Source organism: Narcine bancroftii, chromosome 7 (genome assembly GCF_036971445.1).
Source record: "Narcine bancroftii isolate sNarBan1 chromosome 7, sNarBan1.hap1, whole genome shotgun sequence".
In the NCBI taxonomy this organism is placed as follows: Eukaryota; Metazoa; Chordata; class Chondrichthyes; order Torpediniformes; family Narcinidae; genus Narcine; species Narcine bancroftii.
Genome location: NC_091475.1, coordinates 95,726,180 through 95,745,935, shown reverse-complemented (window position 1 = coordinate 95,745,935; position 19,756 = coordinate 95,726,180).

Genomic DNA, 19,756 nt, shown 5'->3' with positions numbered 1-19,756 from the left:
TTATTCCCATTTCCCTGGAATAAAATGGGAACCTTCCGTAGATTTATTTTAAAACTTTATTTATTTGTTCAAAATACAGATAGTAAATAACATATATAACAATAAATCATAAACATGAACGTTATATTTTATATATATAAAAGAAAGAAAAAGAAGGAAAAAAAAGAACACCCCCTTCAGTCAACTGTCCTAAGGAGAGCCATAAAGAAAAGAAAAAAAAACACATTAAGAAAAAATTAAGTATACATATTAAGATCTGATCAATGTAAATATTCTGAATATAACAACCACTTATTAATAAAGAAACTAATTATCATGCGAAACATGTGTAATTTTTTCAATTATTAAACAATATTTCATCTCATTATGCCATCTATTAATATCAATCATATTTGTATCTTTCCACATACTAGCAATACATTTTTTCGCTACAGATAAAGCTAAATATACAAAAGCAAGTTGAAATTTATCTAATCCCAAACCATTCAAAGGTTGCAAACTACCCAATAAAAATACTGTCGGATCTAAAGGTATTTTAATCTTATACAGGTATTCTAGAAACAATTGAATTTTCTTCCAAAAAGGCTGTGTGTGTGTGTGTGTGTGTATATATATATATATATATGACCAAACCACATGGAAAAAAGTTTCAACAGAGTTACCACATCTAAAACACAAATCTGATTCATGAAAACCATACTTTTTTAAAAATTTTTTCAAGTGTTAAATATAATTGATGTAAAAAAATTATAATTAATCATTTATCAGTCTAGTTACACTATCATAACAAATATCTGACCAATCATCCTCAGAAAAAATAAAACTGATATCCACTTCCCATTTACCTTTGGATTTATCCCAACCCTTTTTATCCATACCATCCTGTAAAATTTGATACATAATGAAATATAACCCTTCTCTGGTACCTTCATAAGAAAAGTCTCAAATTTAGTCATTTCAGGCAAAATCATATCTCTACCAAACACATGTTTTACCAAAGAACTAATTTGATAAAAAATAAACAGAGTTCTTATCAATACCATACAGTCCATCATCTAGTCAAAAGATAAAAATTTACCTTCTTTAAAACAATCTCCCAAATTTTCCACACTTTTAAGTCTCCAATGTAATAAACTTTGATTGTGTACTGAAAAAAAAGATAAGATGATTATTATACAATGGAGTCAAAACTGATAATTCACCCCTAGAACCTATCATTTTCTTTTTCTTTGTCCATGACTTCATTAAATGTTTTAATATAGGCACATTATGTTGCTGTAACAAATTTACATTCCATCTAAACTAAAATTGATGTATTTCAAATTCAGAGATATTTGCCATCTCAATTTTGGCCCAATTAGGGGGGCCGTTCCAAATCCATCAATGAACTAATAAATTTAAGTTGGGCTCCTTCGTAATCATTTTGAAAATGTGGTAAACATAGTCCTCCTAATTCATATTTCCAAGTTAATTTATTCAAGGCTACTCTTGAAAATTTACCTCTCCATAAGAACTCCCTTACCATTTTATTCAAATCTTGAAAACAAAATTATCAAGTAAATACGGAATAGATTGAAACAAATATTGCATACATGGAAAAATATTCATCATAATTGTATTTATTCCACCCAATAAGTTAATAGGTAAATCTTTCCATTTAATCAAGTCAGTTTTATTTTTTTAAATTAATGGAACATAGTTTAATTTATATAAAGATTGATAATTAACATCCAAAATGATACCCAAATACTTAATTCAATCCGTCCATTTCAAATTAAGAATATTCTTATAAGCTGAATAATCTCCTTCACTTACCGGTAATATTTCACTTTTTTCCCAATTAACTTTATATCCAGAAAGACATCCGTATTGTATCAAACACTCCTTCAAATGTAAAAGTGATTGAGCTGGATTTGTTAGATACACCAATATATCATCGGCAAATAGATTAATTTTATATTGCTCATCTAAAACTTTCATACCTTGTATCTGTGTATTTTGTCCTATCAACTGTGCCAAAGGTACGATCATTAACGCAAACAAAGCTGGTGATAAAGGACAACCTTGATGAGTGGATCGGGTCAATTTAAATGGTTCCAAAATCAAATCATTCGTCAATACTCTACCTACTGGTTTGCTATATAAAGCCTTAATTCAACCAATAAAAAAAGGACTAAACTTGAATTTCTCCATAACTTTAAACATAATATTCCACTCAACTCTATCAAATGCTTTTTCGGCATCTAAAGATATCACCATCGGATGGTCTGAAGATTGTCAAAATCTATTAATCAAACTAATCACATGCAAAATATTATCTGAGGCATATCTATTCTTTATGAAAGCATACTTGAGAGGACAAATAATTAGTTATACTTCTAAAATAAATAAAAAATCGATGAAATCAGAGTCTTGAATTAGAGAAATGGATTGGTGAGTTAGAAAAGGAATTTCAGAAAGATGCTACAGAAGATCAGAAAATGGAATTGTCTAGGTTGAAACTGGAATATAATACTTTGCAATCTGATCAATTTGAATGTATGATTAATAGGACTAAACAACGATATTATGAATGGGGAGAGAAAGCACATAAGGTATTGGCATGGCAATTAAAGAAAGAACAGGTTTCAAGGACTATTAATGCTGTTAGACGGAATTCGCTTATCACTTATAAACCTCATGAGATTAATGATGAATTTTGTTCATTTTATAAAAATGTTATATACATCTGATGGAAAGCAAGAAAATGGATCGATTGATTTCTTAAAATCACAGTTGAATTTACCGACTTTAGAGGATGCAGATGTACAGGAGTTGGAAGTACCATTTACTGACTCAGAAATTAAAATGGCTATGATGGAAATGCCGAGCGGTAAATCGCCTGGTGATGATGGATTTTCGGTCGAATTTTATAAAATTTTTAATGATGATTTTTCTACAGTGTTTGGAGATGTATTATGTCAGGTTGGAGAACATTATGAATTACCTGAGTCTTAATTACAGGAATCCCAAAGAAAGATAGAGATCCTTTGAAAATATCCTCATATAGACTGATTTCATTGTTAAATGTAGATTATAAAATTATAGCGAAAATTTTAGTGAATAGATTGGCTAAATTTTTACCTAAGTTGATTCATATGGATCAGACAATCTTCCCTAGATTTAGATAAATAAATTGAGCGTAGATCATGATTTGTATTTTATTAAGATAACAATAGGATTTCTTTCTATAGTGCAATCAATTATTTTGAACTTGTATCTCCCAGGCTATAAAAAGTTATTAACACCAATGTTTAGTAGTGTCTAGTACTTAAAACTGCCAATGACTCACATCATGGTGAGTGTAATTACAATTACCCACAGAGACCTGAGAAAAATACAATTCTGAGGTCTGTTCAGTTAAGGTCACTTGTGGAGAGCAAGTTTCATTCAACACTGCAGGAGACAATGAGAAGTAGTCCAACACTAAGTAAAACAACTTGGTTCATCCATGAAAGCTTGTTATCAATGATTCAGATCTCTACAAAATTATGGACAGCCCTGCACTCATTTTGTTTCTGATATAAAAGATTAATTACTGTGACAAATTGATTTTATTTACCTATTGCAATAGGCCTACCATTTGTAAAGTCAAATCTTCAGTTGATTATCAATTAGTACAATCTGAATTGAGCTCTAAAATGAGATGTGATCCAATGTCTCATTAGCGTCAATGTTTCTGCCTTTCTGTGTCATTGCACACATTGTACAAGGAATATATTTATATTAACCTGTGGATAGATATTATTGGATTATAATTTATAAAGTTATTGAAGTGAAACTTCAGCAAGCCCAAATTAATTTTACTTTAATTATCCATATCCTCAGATGAAATACTTCAGATCATAGATTAAGATCACATCAATATTATGGACTTCTAATGCACTGCAAGTTATATTCATATTTAAAATTACTATAAAATAAAACCAATTAGATTGCACTGGGAAAAAAAAACCCAGAAAATGTAACCACTTCATGTGGCTGAAAACTATTGCAAAATACCTTGATATACACTTTACATCCTTTGGTTTTGAAGATTGCGAGGTGATTTGATCTTTCGAATGTTAAAGAATATATAGAATGAACTCAGACAAACCATTTCTTCTAATAGCAAGATCAAAACAGTATGATTTTGATATTAAAGATAACTTGACCAGGAATAGAATTCATGAGCATACACAGAAGTGCTGAAGAATCTCAGCAGATCATGTAGCATCATTGGAAGTAAAAAGCAATAAATGATAGGGGCTTGAGCCCTTCATTAGGAATCCTATGGATGCTGCATGACCTGCTGCGTTTTAGCAGCACGTTTGTGTATTGCACTAGACCCCAGCATCTACATATTTTCTTGTTTAACTCCAATGGAATTCAAGAGCTGTTTTTCACCTGGGTGAGTGAAGGGAAGGGAGGTGCGGGAGGGTGGGAGGGAGATGTTCCCCCACATCCTGCATGATTTTCCATTGGATGCTTTGTTTCCCCCCAAGGATGTATGGGAATAACACATGGATTAATCACCTGGGTATATTTGGGTGGCTTGTGGGCTGGAAGCACCTGTTACTGTGTCATATCACTAAATAAAAAAAAAGCCTACAAAGGTGAAGATGGAAACAGTGAAGAGAGAAAAATGGGAACAAATACTACCATGGTGGAATAATGGTGAAAATGGGAACAATTAGGTGAACAGTGAGGGTCAGCTAGGACCAGATCGAGCCAGAAGAGAAGGAGATCAGGTGGGTGAAGGTATGGTTAGGAGTGGGATGAAAATGAGTGAGATTCAGATGTGAGGCTGTCTGATAAAGGGTATAAAACTCAAACAGGAGGCGGATTCTAATTTGTCACACAAAATCCTGGACCACCTGGGCAGTAACAATGCATACATCAGGAAGCTCTTAATTGACAACAGTTTGGAATTCAACACCATCATTCCCTCAATTGATTAGCAAACTCCTACATCTGAGCTTCAATGCCCCACTGGGTAAATGGATTCTGGATTTTATCGTGTACAAACCCCACAATTTCCATCAACACTAGAGCACCACAGGGCTGCTTACTTTGTCCCTGCTCTACTTATTTTACACTTAAGACTGTGTGGCTCCGAATAACAGCAACACCATTTACAAATTTGCTAAATGATACCACAGTAGTGGGCTGTATAAAAAGGGTTAATAATTCTGACTTTGCATATTATTAATTACTGATTCTTTTTCTGTATTCTTACAGTGTATTTGCATTTGATTTTTTTTTTAAATTCTCTCTTTGTATGCATGTTTAAGTACAGTTACCAATGGGTAGAAATTCAGCCTGGTGCCCCCAGGAAAAAGTATCTCAGGTTTGTATGTAATGTTGTCTATGTTCTCTGACAAGAACGTTGAACGTAAAAGTATGCAAGAGCAATGGAGATAGTTGTGGGGAATATTGAGATTCTCAATATTGACTGAGATTGCCTTAATTCAAGAGACTTGAATGGGAAGAATTTAAGTGCACCCGACAATACTTAGAGAAGATTGCTATGAATGGGATGATGAACAAGTTCATTTCATTTCTGTATAACTCTACGATCTGATGTTTTACACACCTATATCATAAGTTTTGGGGACTAGAATCCACAATGTACCTCCCTTTTAATCCCCTTTACCATTGTCATTTTCACCAATCTTTAAAAAGATTGAGAAAAGATAAATAAAATAATATGGTGGTCTGTCTTATCAGTGTTTTGCTTTTAATGGAATGCCAACCAAAAATATAATTTGCATAAATCTAGCAGCAATAAGGCGTATGGGGGCAATCTACATGTTCATGCCATGAAACATGAAGGTGAATGAATAGCTCCTTTTTTTTTAAAGTATGCTCAATCTGCAGATGCAGTAAAAACACAAAAATGCTGGAGGAATCCAGTGGGTCCTGCAGCACCTGTAGAGGTAAAGATACATAACCATCGTTTCGGGCCTGAGTATGAGGGGAATAAAAACATCTGAATAAAAAGACTGGGAGAGAAGAAAGAAAGCATAAGGGGATGAGCTCAGACCAAAAGGCAATAATTTGACATGGATGGGAAGATTGGAGAGGAAAGGTGAGAATTGATTAGGGGAGAGAGGTGGCTCTCTGAATGCAAAGCTAGAGGAAAGAAGACCGAGAAAAGAGAGAGACGGACAGAACTAAAAGAAAGTAGACATAGGGATAGGGGAATGGGAGAGATTTAGGTGTGGTTCCTAATACAAAATATCAGTTGATGTTAATTCCATCTTGTTGGAAGGTGCCTAGATAAAATATGATGTGCATCTAAATTGGAGCATCTCTCTCTAATTTCTATACTACCCTCCTTTCTAATAGTTTTTCCTGTTCACCTCCCACACCTTCTGCTCTGTATTGTTTAATTATTTTTATTGAATTTTAGATATGCGAGAAAAAGTGTAAGCCAAGAAAAATGTATTGTACAGGTACAAAGTAATTAAAATGTATCCTAGAATAAAAATGAACATTGCAACTAATGATTATAAAAAAAAAGAATTCAATATTGTTTCTCTTGTTCCTGCATGGGAGAAAAAAAGACTAACTAATTTATCCTAAATCTATAGCCCTTAAACTAAAAAGAAAAAAAGCCACTGGGATGCCTTAAACCACCAAGAGGATAACAGTAATGCTACATTAGTGAATTGCCTAACACCCAACCCCAACCAACCAATTTTCCCCTGCAACCGTGTCTGCCTGTCCCGCATCGGACTTGTCAGTCACAAACGTGGACATTTACCCCCTCCATAAATCTTTGTCCGCGAAGCCAAGCCAAAGAAGAAATAAGTAAGTTCAGGAAGAGATTATAAACATTTTTTATGTTATTTATGAAACAATAAACCATTGTATTGTGCATTAAACATTAAAATATTCCATCAAAGTATGCCACATTTTATCAAACTTAACTTAAGTTTTCAAAACATTACATCTAATCTTCTTGAGGATCAGGTTTGGATCATCCATTGTGCATAACTGGGAGGGATAGAGTCCTTTCACCTGAGCAAAATTTACCTTCAAGCCATTAATAGCAAAAGCTATCACATGGCAATCTGACACCGATAATCGACTATTCTCTATCACTACACCAAATAAAGCTGTAATGGGATGAAGTTAAAGAGTAACTAAGAAAATATGGAAAATGCATTAAAAATATCCTTCCAATAGGGATTTAATGCTGAACATGACCAAAACGTATGAAATCCGGAAGCAACCCCAATACAAAATCTGTCCCCTAAAGGGTTGATAGTAGGAAAAAATCTTAGCAAATTTATCTTTAGATAAATATGCTCTATGTACTATCTTGGATTGAACAAATGAATGATGTGCGTAAATGGAAGAGGAATGGACCAATTTTCAACAATTGGACCATATATCCTTGAAAAGAATAGTTTGTAAGTCACTCTCCCAAGCACTCTTAATTCTATTCATAGAAACGCAATGTATTTTATAAATTAATCCATAAAAGAATCTTATTAACCCCTTTTGACAAAGATTTAACTCTGTATTTTAAAACCTGTGGGGCTCCTTCCCCCCCCCACCCCCCGCACTTCTTCCCCTTTATATATGTAATTTTACCTATTTGATCCTTGATGAAGTGCTTCAACTCAAAACTGACCATTTCTACCCACGAGTGCCATCTTACCTGCAAAGTTCCTCCTTCAATTTTTTGAGTAGGATTCCAGCATCTGAATCTTTTGCCTCTCCTCCAACAGGTTGTGTTTAGGGTTTAAGAACCATTGATGTGGAATGAATATGTAAAATTCATTTCACCTCAAAATATGAATGGTGAAGGTGAATGAATGTCTCCATTTTTTTTCTCTCTCAGTAGCTTTGAAAGAGCAAATCTCTAACTGTTACTCCTATCTACACTCAGCATTTGTCTTCATCCTTATTTTTCCATCCAATTTCATGTATTCATTACCTCCTGTGATGATTCTCTTGCTTTCCTTCCAACATATCTCCACTATACCCATTTTTCTTCCCTTTCCTAGACTCAGCCCAATACCCATTTCCATTCCTGGTTCCATCCATCAACTATCCACACACATCACCTGCTGGATCACCTCTCTTTTTTGCTCCACATCCCCTCATTTCCCTTGCATTTCCCATTTCATCTTCATGATCAGATCGCAGACATTTTGTCCTCACTTATTACCATCCAGCCTCTCCCTCCACCTTCACCATCTCCCTTCACATCTGACTACCTGCATTTTTTTCCTCTTTGTTTCCATGTATCACCTATTAGTCTGTCCCAACTGTAGTGTTCCCTCCCCCACACCCCCTGCCTGACTCCTTGTCTGTCACCTTTCTCCTCTCATCTATTCACCTATCATCTAGTGTCCCTTTTGCAGCCCTGCCACTCGGCCCTTTATTCTGGATATAATCTCTCTTCCTGCTTCACAAACCCCAATAGCCTGTGAGCACCTCTATTTCCTTAGGAATTTGTGGAGGTTTGGTATGACACCAGAAACCCTGGCAAATTTCTACAGCTGCTGACCAGCTGCATCACGATCTGGTGTGGGAACACTAATACTCTTGAGCATAAAGACCTCCAAAAGATAGTGGACACAGCCCTGATCATTACAGGAAAAACACTCCCCACTATTGAGTGCAGGGAACGCTGCTGTTGGAGGGCAGCAGCAATCATCAAGGACTCGCATTACCCAACATACACTTGGTTCTTGCTGCTGCCATTAGGAAAGAAGTATTGGTGCCACAAGACTCGCATCACCAGCTTCAAGAACAGCTGCTACCCCTTCACCATCAGACTCCTCAATGACAAACTCAGTCATTTAATGACTTCTGCACTTTATTGATTTTTTTTCTTTGCTCCCTCTGTTTTGTACAGTCAATTGTTTACATTTGTTACCTGTTAACAGTTTTTTTTTTAATTGCTTAATCTGTGAACAGTTTACATTCTGCATTACCAATCAGTAGTAACTCTGCTGTGCCCGTAGGATAAAGGAATCTTGGGGTTGTATGTGATGTTGTGTATGTAGTCTGACAATAAATCTGAAATCTGATGCAGGGTCTCAAACATAAATATTAATATTTATTTCACCATTCCCCCCCACCCAAACAATCCCTTGGATCCTGCTCAACCCACAGTAATTTGTTTTTTTATTATTGTGGATTCCAGCATCTGCTGTCTCTTGTATTTCCATTGCCCTACATTGCAATTGTGTTCCTTTATTACATGATTGTTCTAATTCTTCAAAAGTCCACCAGTTCCTGCCTCCTTAGCTTAGGAACTGAATATTGGAAGCAGAATATAAAACACATTTACTGTTTCATTGTACAATTAGCAATCACAAGCAAGAATTAATTTCTCATGTCTTAACCAAAGGTATACCATCCACTAGCGCAGTCAGTTCCGTCTTATGGTCTTGTTCAGAATTGATGAAATGTATACCAGCTGTATCAGGCAGGTCTGAGTGACAAGTAGCCTTAGGACATGCACCCATTGCCATCTGTTTCATAAGTCAGAGCTGTTACTAATAAATCTGCTAGGCAGTTAGTAAAGATAATTGTTTCTGAATATTGGAACAATCTGATATTTGAATAATAAAGTTAATCACTGCACTCCAAACACCAGAAACTGTTTAGACATCTGATGTTCTTCTTTATTACATAAATAAAAAGCTGTTTTAAATAATTGTTTGCATGCTATGAAAGGTATTTAGAAGTAAAACTGATATATTTGTACTCCAAAACATAAAAACCCCGATGCCAATTTCCTTTGTAATGTCTGTCAGCACCTTTCCTACACATTTAAAAGAATCATTTGAATGCACAGACTATGACAGGTATGGTTAACTTCAGACTGAGTTTGAACAAGGAAGGACACGTTCAAAATGAGCGATATGCGATACTCCAGCAAGTCTAATGTTTTGTTAACCATTTTCCCTCATGATGCAGTATTTGTTTGGGGTTCTAGGAAAACACAAGTTTCCATTGATTTATTAAAAGAAAAATGCTGGAGAAATATTATGAAGGGAAAGGAATTAAAGCACAAATGTCAAACTCTGGCCCGCGGGCCAAATTTGGCCTGCGATATAATTATATTTGGCCCACAAGATCATATCAAAAATGTATTAGAGGTGGCCTGCTGGCCGCCGCGCCAGTATAGCGCATGCACAGTAACCGCTATGTCCCAGGGTGAGAGAGAGAGAGAAAAATCCTGGTCCTTGAAAAGTAGTGGTGGGTGGTTTTATAAACACGCTGTCGTGTCCCCCCGCCCACCCCCCCCCGCACCGCAGCGCGGCCTGGCCAGTGTCAGGGGAAGCCAAGGCCGCTTCCCAGTGCCCGGAACCCTAGTGGCACAGCATTTCTTGGAGCTGCAGATGGAGTCGGGACGCCGGACGGAAGATTGGGGCTCCCCGCCGGGCGATGGGGGCGCCGGCCACCCTGCGCCTTCCCACCGGACCAGCGGCGGGTGCTCAAAGTACACGTGGAGAGCGAGGCTGGTCGGGCAGGTAGGGTTGAACCCCCCCGCCAATCTCAGGAGTGGCGTGGGCTGGATCGGGATTAGCTGCGCTCACCTGCTCCTCCACCACTGACCGGGATCCCAACGCGGTCCTGAGCGCAGAGACTGCCCTGGAAAGGTCCTGGGACACCGGCACGGAAAGAAGAGCAGGGTCTGTAGAACATTACAGATCAGAAACAGGCCCTTTGGCCCTTTGACTCTACCTCATGAAAACCCAGCACTGGAGAAACTCAGCGGGTTAAACCGTATCCTTTATCCAGCAGAGAGGTACCTGACAATGTTTGGCCCTTGATCCCCCTCATCAATGTATGAGCGAAAGTCTGTGGTTCTCGTAAAAACACCAGAAGGGAGAAACTCAGCAGGTCAAAGTGGGTCCGGGAGAAACTCAGCAGGTCAAAGGGGGATCCGGGAAAAACTCAGCAGGTCAAAGGGGGATCCGAGAGAAACTCAGCAGGTCAAAGGGGGATCCGAGAGAAACTCAGCAGGTCAAGGGGGAAGGGTCCGGGAGAAACTCAGCAGGTCAAGGGGGGTCCGGGAGAAAGTCAGCAGGTCAAAGGGGGATCCGGGAGAAACTCAGCAGGTCAAGGGGGATCCGGCAAAAACTCAGGGGGGGCCTGACCTCGCCAGGACCGTTTCCCACTCCCCCTCCCTGCCGCAGGCCGACCCGCGACTCACGGTGACGGGGCCGGTGATCCGCCGAGGTGCCGCCCTGCAGCGAGAGCCGATGCCCCCGCACTGTCGTTGTCCAACCCGATCGCCCGCAAACCCCGCCCTCCCGCACACAGGCCTGAGTAAGGATTATGAACTTTGATCTCAGGATAAAACGATCTTCCAATAGTTTCATGTCACAGTGATAAATATATTCCTGGTTAAAAATGGTCCTGCACCTGGATACAAGCTCATTAGGCATAAAACTTGAAAAGTGTGTAAATCAAAGGATATCTGTACCAATGTAAAAAGGGCATGGCAAATAACCCTGCTAGAGTTCATGCCCATAATCAGCCACCCATTTGATTGTTTCAGGAATCATGTTATTCTCTCACATTCTCAATAGCCCTCAGATTTTACTATTCGACAGCACACTAGCAACATTTGGCAAATCCTCTATAGAGAAATATTATTTATTGAATATTTTATTTCTCATTTGTTAATGCTTCTGGAAAGAGTTTATCCAAAACTATTATTAAACATTTATTTTAATAAGAAAAAGTTTAACATTACATATGTTGAAAGAAGAGAAAACATGCAGATGTTGTTGAAAATTTTCAATAAATGTTTAGTTCGGCCCTTGACTTAGTCCAAGTTTTTAATTTTGGCCCTCAGTGAATTTGAGTTTGACACCTCCGAATTAAAGATTTCAAAGGTAAATTAAGAGTTCAAACATTCAAAAATAACAATGTCTAGGCCATTGATCTGCTCGTCTTATGATGTCATAGGACACATCACCTCATTCATTCAGTCACCAAAATGTGTTATTTTTCCCATGTCATTCAAAATGCTCATCATACAGGGGGAAAATGGTTATTTTGGGTCAACATTAGTCAGTACAAACAGTAGTTGGTATTACAGGAAAATGTCTCTACAGGGTACTGATCATCGCTGCTAGAAAACAACTTAAACATTTTACAGAGATGAATTTGAAGGCAAATCTTGGTGGATGAGGAGAAATGAGGAAAGATATTGAGAACTGAGCAATTATATAAAAGAAACACTTCAGAGGGAGGCTAAACAGTCCATCAAGACTGTGCTGGCTCACAATCAGGCCAACCTGATTAAGTCTCTAATGAACTACAACCAACCTGTCATCTGCGAGATCAGATGAACCAGCATTCTTGACCACTGCTGCACTATCATGAAGTAAGCTTACCAAGTCTTACCATTACCACTCTTTGGTAAGTTTGATCATCTGGCTGTACTAACTACACCTAGCATACAAGCAGAGACTGAGGACTACAGCACTAGTGGCGAAGTCAGCAAAAGTATGGTTGAGTGAAATGGAGGAGTGCCTGTAGGATTGCTTTGAATCTGTGGACTGGACCATATTCAAGGACTCATCCAAAAACCTGAGAGAATATGCAATAGGCATGACTGACCATCAATTCCTGTATTGACAAGTGTGTGCTCACGTGCACATGCCAGGAGTTCCCCAACCAAATGTATTGGATGAATCAAAGGATTTTCAACCTGCTGAGGGTGAGAGCAAGGGCTGGGGATTCATACCTCTACACGAAGTCCAGTTGTGACCTGCGGAAGGTTATGTCTTCAACAAAGATGCAATTTCAGAGGAATCTGAAGACAGGCAGATACATGCCAGCAAAAGCAGGAAATGTAGGCCATTGCATCCTACAAAGTGAGGATGAGCACCGTAGTTGGCTGTGATACTTCATTACCCATGAGCTGAACACCTATGCCTGCTTTGAGAAGAAAACTCAACAGTGCCTACAAGAATCCCTGCAAAGGCTGAGGATCCTGTGAAATCTATTTTTGAGGCTAAAGTCAGAACATCATTCAAGAGAGTAACCCTCACAGGGCGTCATGCCCTGATGGTATATCTGATAGGGTACTGAAAATGTGTGCCAACCAACTAGCTGGAGTGTTCACTGACATTTTCATTCTCATTGCGGCAATCGGAGGTTCCCATCTGCTTCAAAAGGGCATCAACCATCACAGTGCTCACAAATAGCAGAGAAACCTGCCTCAATGCCTATTGTTCAGTACCACTGACATCTACCATGGAGAAATGCTTTGGGAGGTTGGTCATGGCCAGAATTAGCACATACCTAAGTAAATATATGGACCCACTTCAATTCACCCATCATCAAAATTGCTCCACAGCAGACAGGATTTCCACACAGCTTTGGATCACTTAGAAAATAACAACATTCAACTGACTACTCTTCATTGATTACAACTCAGCCTTCAACACCATTGTTCCCTCAGTGCTGGTCAACAAGCTCCAAACTCTGGACCTCTGCCTCCCTCTCTGCAACTGGATCCTTGACTTCCTCAACTGAAGACACAGTCAGTACAAATTGAAATGTTTCCTCTTCACTGCTGATGAACAGAGGTGCCCCTCAAGGATATGTGCTTAGCCCACTGCTCTATTGAATGTACACCCATGACTATGAGGCTAGGCACAATTCAAATGCTACCTTCAAATTTGCTGATGACACCACAGTTATCGGCAAAAGAACAAACGGCAGTGTACAGGAGATTGATCATCTAGTTCAGTGGTGTCACACCAACAACCTTGCACTCAACATTGGCAAAACAAGGAGGTGATTGTGGAATTCAGGAGAATGCAAACTGGCCCTCATCGAGGGCTCAGCAGTAGAGAAAATCAAGATCTTCAAATTCCTGGGTGTCAACATCTCTGAGGATCTGTCCTGGAGCCTCCACATTGATGCAATCATGAAAAATCCTCGCCATTACCTCTTTGAGAAGATTCAGTATGTCACTGAAGACTCATAAACTTCTAAAGGTTTTCTGTGGAGAACATTCTGACTGGTTGATTCACTGTCTTGTATGGAGATGCCTACACTCAGGACAAGGTAAAACTCCAGAGGGTTGTTAACTCAGTCTGTAATATAGTGGACACCAGTCTGCACTCCATTGAGGACATCTACAGGAGGTGGTGTCTTAAAAAAGCAGCCTCTATTCTCATGGACCCCACCACCTGGGCCATGCCTTTTCACTTTGCTATCATTGGGGTGGGAAAAAGATTTGGATGTTTGAAGACGAGCCCTCAGCGGCACAAGAGCAGCTTCTTCCCCTCAGCCATCAGATTCCTGAATGATCCATGAATGTCAGACACTGCCTTACTTTGACTTTGCCTTGCACTCTTTTTTAAGTTTATTTTGTGTTTGTTTATTGCTCTGTAATACTGCTGCAAAACAACAAATTTTGTGACTGGTTCATGATAAATTCTGATACTAGTACTTAAAGCAGGGTGAGTTCCTTTCAGCTAACCTTTCACCATGCCCAGAGTCAGTAGGTGCTCAGAAATTGTAGCACCTGGGTAGCCCTCCTGGGATCAGAATGTGATTACTGGGTCATGGAGGCAGGGGGCGCTTTTCAAATTGCAGCCAGACCTACCTGATAAATTGCCCACCCGGCAATTTAAGGTGGGGGGGAGGGAAATCCTCCCCCGACAGTAACGCGGTGAATGACACATGACGCACTCAGGGGAAGCTCAAATGGTGAGTGGGAAGGATATTCAGATGCTGGCCCCCTGGTGCTGTAACACAACGGGCAAGTATTCTGAGCTCCACTGTCTGGTGTTTTTCCCCCCCCCCCCCGTTTAAATTTTGTGCCAATATGTTTCTGCAGCGATGAACACAAGCGCTGACTTCATTGGAGTAACTGGGTTGGCCATTCACCTTTCAAATTGGAGGAGGAAGAGGCATAGGTAGGTTTTACTGGGATTTCCTGACCACCTCTGAGGTAGGTCAGGGATCTGGTTTGGTTTTGACCAGGTTGATCCAGTTGGACCCTTTCAAATGACCATATACTATTAACTCGCCCGGTTAACCACATTTTACATGGCAGTTTGAAAGGACCTCGTGAAAATTGGCCCTTTGATTCATCATTGCCACACCAACCAAAATGCTCCACCTAAGCAACTTCCACCTGCCCATATCCTTTTAAGCCTGTACTCTCCTGGTATTTCAACTCAGGTTTTTTTAAACATTGCAATAGTACCTGCTTCAACTACCTCCCCTGGCAGCTTGTTCGATGCACCCAGCAACCTTTGTGGAAATGAAAATCTTCTATTTTTTTTTTCAGTTATAATACAACTTCCTTTTAATGAATACTGCTGAAACCATATCTTCACCTTTTCAGATAGTGCATTTCAAATTCTCTCTGCATGTTTCAGGAAAGCATTTTCCCTCATGTGGCTTCCAATTGTTTTTCCATGTGCCTGACTGAAGTTCTTTAGTTTTCACCCTACTGTCATTGTTGCTTGTATTCCGTTTCACCATCTAAATCTTTCAGGGTTTTAATTTCCTTTATCATTTTAATTTCTTTGTTGCAAGGTGAAAATCTTGGCTTCTGCCAACATTTTCATAACGTATTCCCTACCATGTTTATTGGTAGATACCTTCCCAAAGCAAGGTGCCCGGAATTGGACTGCTGATGTAAACTTTTCTTTTGTATGTGATTTCCGTGGCCCTCAAGCCTATGTTCTTTTAAAAATGTTCAGATTAATGTTGGATTTGTGTCAATGGATGCCTGATATTTGTCCATTCTCCTTTTATCCCTTCATATTTATTGCTTTAATATCAGGCATTGTCTGCCATACAGATGAGGCCCAATCTAACCAACCATTTCCTGTACTTCCAGTATCTATGCTTGTAGATTTAATTTAGACTTCTTACTTAAGCAAATGGCTTGAAGAAATGTAAAATCGACAATATGCCATGTCAAATTTGAATGTGCCATTCTTTCCAGATGAAATAGATTCAAATTGGAGCACAGAGATTGAGCATTTCATGTAGAACAGCATTGGTAATAAAACTGATGGGTGCTGGACTGGTGGATGGACTATATTCTCTTTGATGGATACAAAATATTCCAAGCTACTATTTTACTGTAAAGCTGCAAAGATCTTCTGTACAAAATTAATGGCTCACCTATGGGAACAGCTTTGTGGAAATGAAAATCTTCATTTACTGTGTTTACTTGTTGACTGTAGTTTCTTGCTGTGTATAAATTGCAATTGCATCTGTTCATCAAAATACACAATCAACTTTGAAACAGACTGAGGAATCCTGTAGTCTTAAAAGTCATTAATTCATAATTTTCTCTTTTCTGATACGTTTCCTCTGTACAAAAGTTCTCAGTTGAGAATGCATTTTAATAAACCAATATTTAATCACTTTCACTGTTCAATAACATCTATTGAACCCTGAATACAGCTGCTTTTATCTGGGCTGTTACTCATTACTGTGACTATGTTAAAGAGCACACTATTTAAAACAAAGTGTCCTGAAATTAGGAACTTTTTTTTCTCTAATTTAATTCTTATTTACCATGAATTCTTTAATCCCTGGAATGGTGTTGCCTCAATAATTGTTTTTTTTTTAAACTTTATTTAAGATTTTATAACATGAATAATATATAGGATTACATTAAAAAAATTAAGAATAAAATAATAAAATTACAATACAATATCAATAATCTAAATAAACTATACCCTCCCCAATAATTATTACACATTAATAACCCGACTCAAATTAGTCCAACCCCCCCTTTCCCCCCCAAAAATAAAGAGTGAAGAATTAATAAAGTTAATAATATATGTGAGAAAAAAACCCACTTACAAAAAAAAAACAAAAACATAACCGATTAAAATACTAACAAAAATAAAAGTAATTAATACTAAGATATTAGACTTAAAAACATATTTAAATCAAACTTAAATGCATATATTTAACAGAGTTAAGATGAAACATATATTTAACTCAAACTTAATATAAAAATTAGTAAAGTTAGTAACATTTGTCACATTTGTGGCCCGAAATGTGAAGTTAATAAAACATTAAACACAAGTTTTATCAGGTAAACTTCTCAGTGGCTTTATTTTCCCGTTTCCTTTGTTCTCCTGCTTGTGTTCTTATCTCTCTCTCATACCACGTGACTTCCGGTACATCTCATACATATTCATTATCATGACATCCCTCCTTTAATCAGAAATAAACTTTACCTTCACTTACCAATATCCCTCGGAAACATACAAACATCGTAACTAATGGTAATACTATAACTCAACTACATAAAATTTACTTCCTACAGCACTCATACATGCACTTTATGATATAAGATTAAATACTGTCCCAAAGTTCTTATTAAAACTATGGCACAAAGTCTTCATATCGTTTGGGCACTTTCCGGTTTCGTTTCGGCCTGCCTGCGATATTGTCGTCGCTTCTCGGTTGTTCACTCTCGGCGTCGGAAATACTGCTCGCCACGGCTTCGGGTGTTTCTGGCACTCTAGTCACTTCATCAGGAGTGCTGGTAACTGCCTCTGGAACATCATCAGGTCTCTCAGTTTCAGCATCTCGTGTTGGCCTTTCAACCTCTTCGCTCGATGTATCTCTGGACTGGTACCTTTTTACACCTGATATATTTCTCTTATACAGGACTCCAGTCGGAGACTTGACTGTCACCATACTGCCACTTCTGGATACGACAGTATAGGGTTGATGGTAATAAGGCGTGTCTAGCTTACCACCAGTTTCATGCCTCACTAGAACATTATCTCCTGGCATGATGTCTGAGTACTTGGCTCCATGTTTCAAATCTGTGTACAGCTTTGCTGCACCTTTCTTTTCAGCATCGTGGTCCCTCATCTCCTGGTCGTCTCGGATTTCCTTTATTTCTGGCATTTTTGTGTGGATTTTTCTCCCAAAAAATGCTTCTGCAGGACTTTTTCCAGTGGTTGCATGAGGCATTGCTCGATAGACAGCCACATAAGATAGCAATGCTTCTCGCCAATTTTGTCCTTCTGCGTGTGCAATCCTCAATCGTTTTTCAATGGACTGATTTTGTCTCTCTACTTCTCCGTTGGCTTGCAGCCATTTCGGAGTTACTTTATGATGGTGGATACCTGTGGTCCTCATGTATTCCGCAAATGTCTCTGAAATGAATTGTGGACCATTGTCAGAGTATAATGTAACAGGTAATCCATACCTTGCGAATATCTCTGCTAATGCTTGTATTGCTTTTTCAGTTGTTGTGGACTTCAACACCACGTACTCATAGTATCTTCTGTAGTAATCTATCACTACCATAATTGATTCACCCGTCGGTAAAGGACCAAGAAAATCAACAGCTACGTCGATCCATGGACCTGTCGGGAGTTGCGTACTCCGGATCGGTTCTGGCGGATTACTCTTACTTGTGATTTGACATCCGTGACAAGTTTTAACAAATCTCTCTGCGTCTTTATCACAACCTGGCCACCATACCTTGGTCCTGAGGTTTTGCTTGGTACCAACAATGCCTAGGTGTCCTTCATGCGCTAAGGATACGATCTTCGGTCTCAATCTTTGTGGTATCACCAATCTGCAACCTCTTAATACACACTGTCTGATGCAACAAAGTTCGTCTCTAATGGGAATGTAAGCCTTGTGAGTACACTTGTCCCATTGTCCACTCTGTATGCATTCTCTTACTTCCATGAGTTCTGGATCACGTTCGGATTCTCTCTCGACCTCCTTCGTAGTCGCAGCTTTCGGTGTCGCCTGAATAGCTACGAAGTGTACAAAGCTCTCTGTTTCTGTTCCCAATTCTGACTTGGATTGTGGACATCCATCCTTCACCAATCTGGACAGCGGATCAGCAATGTTTGCTTTCCCTGCAATGTGGATTACTTTACATTTGTAAGGTTGTAGTCTGAGTACCCATCTCTCTATTCTGGCACATGGTTTGGATCTAGGTGCATAGATCACCTCTAATGGCTTATGATCTGTGATGAGTTCAAATTTAATGCCGTATAAATATGCATGGAACCTATCACAGGCCCATACAAGTCTGAGTGCTTCTTTCTCTGTCTGAGAGTATCTTCTTTCCACATCTGATAACGATCTGCTGGCATAGGCAATGATTCTTGGTCCTCCATCATGGATCTGGACCAACACGGCTCCTAAACCAACCGGGCTGGCATCCGCTATGACTTCAGTTGATGCCGCCGGATCGTAATATCCAAGAGTTTTTGCATCTGTCAGGCTTTGCTTCAGCGCTGTGAACGCTTTCTTCTGCTCAGATCCAAAATGAAATGGTACACCTTTCCTGGTTAGTTTCTTTAGTGGTTCTGCCACTGTAGCAAAATTAGGAATGAACTTTGCACAAAAATTGACCAATCCCAGGAAACTCCTCACCTCTGTTGCATTCTGAGGTGCACATGCCTTTGCAATAGCTTTCACCTTGGCCTCTGCAGGGTTTAGTCCTTCCCGTGTAAGTCTGTGTCCCATGAAGTCCATTTCTGACACACCGAACTGGCACTTGTTTCCATTCACGGTAAGGCCTGCCTCCTGTAGTCTAGATAGTACACGCCTCAACCGTTTGTCATGCTCTTCCTTCGTTGGTGCATGGACTATGATGTCGTCAGAAATGTTGGCAACTCCATGAATGCTTTGAATCACTCGATGGATTTCATACTGGTAGATCTCCGAAGCTGCATTAATTCCAAATGATAGTCTCTTGTAACGATACAATCCA